Below are 3,884 nucleotides of genomic sequence, written 5' to 3' on the forward strand. Positions count from 1 at the left end.
ACAATCTCTTAGGATTGTTTTTTCACTTAGTTTAATCTCTGGACATCTATCCAGATTGCTGCACATATGAACAGTTTGTTCCTTTTTATTGCTGAATAGTATTTTATGGCACAGGTGTACCACAATTTGTTTAATCATTCACCCACTGAATAACAGCCAGGATGCATCCACTTTGGGGCTATTACAAGTAAAACCACTATCATCATTCCTCTACAGGGTTTTGTGTGAACATGTAGGTCTTAATTTCTCTGGGATAAATGCCCAGAGTTGTCTGATAGCTTCATGTTTAGTTTTTTTAAGAACTGCCAAACTGTTTTCCATTTTACATTTCCACCAGCAATGTATGAAACATCCATTTTACCCATATAATTGCCAGAACTGGATGTTGTCATTCATCTTTATTTTAACTGTTCTGAGAGGAGTGTAGTGATATGTCATCGCAGTTTTAGCTTACACTCTCTAGTGGCTCATCTAAATAGACTTTACTTTTCATGGACATGGACAACAGTGTGATGATTGCTGGGGGGAATATGAAGACTAAATGGTAATGGGAAAATATAATAAAGATTAAATTATAAATGCATATATACATACACTTTACTTTTAAAGTATTTTTTTAAGATTTTATTTTATTTGTTTTTAGAGAGAAGGGAAAGGAGAAGGAGAGAAACATTACTGTGTGGTTGCCTCTCATGTGCCCCCTATTGGGGACCTGGCCTGCAACCCAGGCTTGTGTCCTGACTGGGCATCAACCCGGCGACCCTTTGATTCACAGGCCAGCACTCTATCCCCTGAGCCACACCAGCCAGGGACTTTTAAAGCAGTTTTAAGTTCACAGAAAAATTAAGAAGAAATTGCAGAGAGTTCCCATATACCTCCTGCCCCCACCTCCCTGGACATGCACAGCCTTCCCCCTATCAACATCCTGCACCAAAGTGGCACACTTGTTTTAATCTGTGAACATGTACTGACACACCATGACCTGAAGCCCATAATTTAAATTACATAGTTTACACCCAAATCCCATAGTTCACTCTAGACATTGCACATTCAGTGTGTTTTGACAAATATCCACCATTATAGCATTATACAGACCAGTCTCATTACCTTACAAAGTCTTTGTGCTCGCTGCCTACTCCAATTCCTCTCCTCCTTCAACCCTGGAAACTACTGATCTTTTTTACTGTTTCCAGAGTTTGCCTTTTCCAGAGGTCATATAGTTGGAATCATACAGTATGTAGTTCTTTCATATTGGCTCCTTTCACTTAGCAATGTGCCTTTGGGGTTCTTCCATGTCTTTTCATGGCTTAATAACTCTTTTATTTAAGCATTAAATAATATTCTATTGTCTGGATATATCACAGTTTATTCATCCATTCACCTACTGAAAGACATCTTGGTAGCTTCCAAATTTGGGCAAGTATGAATAAAGCTGCTATAAACATATGTGTGCACATTTCTTTGTGAAATAAATTTTCAACTCATTTGGGTAAGTACCAAGGAGCTTGATTGCTGGATGATATATAAGACTATATTTAGTTTTATAGCAAACTGCCAAATTGTCTTCCAAAGTGACTGTATCATTTTGTATTCCCACCAACAATGAATGAGAGTGCCCTTTGCTTCACATCTTCACCAGCATTGGGTGGTGTTGTTTTAGATTTGGGCCATTCTAATAGGTATAGAGAGGTGAGATGTCTTTCAAATCTTTTACCCACTTTCTAATTGGATTGTTTAGGTTTTTACTGCTGTTTTATGAGTCCTTCATATATTCTACATACTAGTCATTTGTTAGATACGTAGTTTGCAAATATTTTCTTTTACTCTGTTGCTTTTCTTTTCATCCTCATAATAGGATCTTTACCCAGAAGTTGGTTTTCTTTTTTTTTAATTTTGATGAAGTATAATTTATCCACTTTTTTTCTCTTAGGTATTATGTTTTTGGTGTTAACTCTAAGAACCCTTTGCTTAGTCTTAGAACCAGACAATTCTATCCTGCTTTTAAAATAAAAGTTTTATAGTTTATGCTTTGCATTTAAGTTCATGATCAATTTTCTGTTAATTTTTGTATAATATATGAGACTTGGTTTATTTTCTGTCAATGTCCTAGCACTATTTGTTGAAATGGCTGTCCTTCCTCCATTGAATTGCTTTTTCACTTTTCTCCAATATCAGTTGAGCATATTTGTCTGGGACTGTTACAGTTCCTTCCTTCCTTCCTTCCTTCCTTCCTTCCTTCCTTCCTTCCTTCCTTCCGTCTTTTTGTTCTTTCTCTCTTTCTCTCTTTCTCTCTCTCTCTCTTTCTTTCTTTCAATGTTCAATAAGCTCTGAACTTTCTATTGGCCTCCTGACCTGCCAAGGACTGCCCCACCTCTGCCTCTTTTAATGCCCCAAAACTTTAGTATTGTTGACCTCAGACACCACTCTGCCAGCCACAGTCCTGCAGGTCATGGTCTTTTGGATGGTTTGTAAGGAGTGGCTCTTGTCCAGGGCATCGACAAGATTGAAGTCTTCCCCTTCTTCCAGTAGGCTGTGGTAGGTGGCAATTTCAGCCTCCAGCTTCACCTTGATGTGCAGTAAGACCTCATACTCCTGGGCCTGGCACTGCCCCTCTGCCCGGGTCTAGGCCAGCTCTGACTCCAGGTGCAGCAGGATCCCATTGAGTTGTTCCATATGCATGGCATAGTGTATCTCCACCTCCCTCAGGCTGTTCTCCAAACTGGCCTTCAGATTCCTCATTGGGTCTAGGTTAATCCCCAATGACTGGACTGTACATCTCAGCTCCGTGAGTGTCATCTCAGCAGCGCCTATCTCAGTGGTCTGTGAGGTGACCATGTGGTGCTCTCTTCTATCTGATGGAACCAGTACTTGTCTAGCTCCTCTTGGTTCTTCCAAGCCAGCTCATCATACTGGGCCTGGATGTGTGCCATGATTTTACCAAGGTCCTGAGATTTGGGGACATCCAACTCCATAGTCAACCTAGAATTGGCAATCTGGTTTTGTAGACCATTTACTTCCTCCTCGTGGTTCTTCTTCATGAAGAGCATCTCCTCCTTGAGAGCCCCGATCTCTGTCTCCAGATGCAGCTGAGTGATATTGCTGTCATTAATGACCTTTTGGAGCCCATTGATGTCATTCTCCACAGACTGGCACATGGCCAGCTCCATCTCATACTTGACTCTGAAGTCATCAGCAGCCAGACAGGCATTGTCCACAGAATTTGCAAAGATCTGAGCCCTCATGTCCTCGATGGTCTTGAAATAATGCCCCCAGTCTCTGACCGGGGGTCCCTTCTTCTCTAAGTGTTCTCAGATTTTTATCTTCAGTCTCCAATTATCAGCCTCCAGGCTTCTCACCCTCTCCAGGTAGGAGGCCAGGTAGTCATTCAGGCATTGCATAGTCTCTTCACCCTGGATACCCCCTTATGCCCACCAGACCTCCAGCCATCCAGGTAGCCAGGCCCCCGGATACTCAGCTACCCTGCACGCTGGTGGATCAGGACACCAAGATCCGGGAGCCTGAGCGCCCAGCACCTGATAGACACTGGCCAAGCTGCTTGCCAGCCAGACCCTGTAACTGGGTGACTGCATGGAGCCCAGAGTCCAGTAGCTTGTGGAAAAGCTGGAGCCTGTGCTGAAGCTCATGAACCTTTGTTCACAGAGGAAGGTGAGAAGTCGAGACTCAGGTTGAAGCTGCAGTCAGGACTATTTCAGTTCTTTATTTGGTTTCATTGATCTGTGTTTATCCATCTACTAGTAGCACACTGTCTGTAGTGATATAATAAATCTTGAAAGTAGGTAGACTAATTTCTTCTCTTATTTTTTTTTCAAAATTGTCTTCACTATTCTAGTTCCTGTACCTTTCCACATTACTTTTAGAATAAT

General features: G+C 41.7%; 1 pseudogene; it reads right to left on the reverse strand.

Moving 5' to 3' along the window:
- Nucleotides 1–2,382: 2,382 nt before the first annotated feature.
- On the reverse strand, nt 2,383–3,644 carry LOC112313022 (keratin, type I cytoskeletal 18 pseudogene; annotated as a pseudogene).
- Between the last annotated feature and the right edge of the window lie 240 nt (nt 3,645–3,884).

Source organism: Desmodus rotundus, chromosome 2 (genome assembly GCF_022682495.2).
Source record: "Desmodus rotundus isolate HL8 chromosome 2, HLdesRot8A.1, whole genome shotgun sequence".
Classification (NCBI taxonomy): domain Eukaryota; kingdom Metazoa; phylum Chordata; class Mammalia; order Chiroptera; family Phyllostomidae; genus Desmodus; species Desmodus rotundus.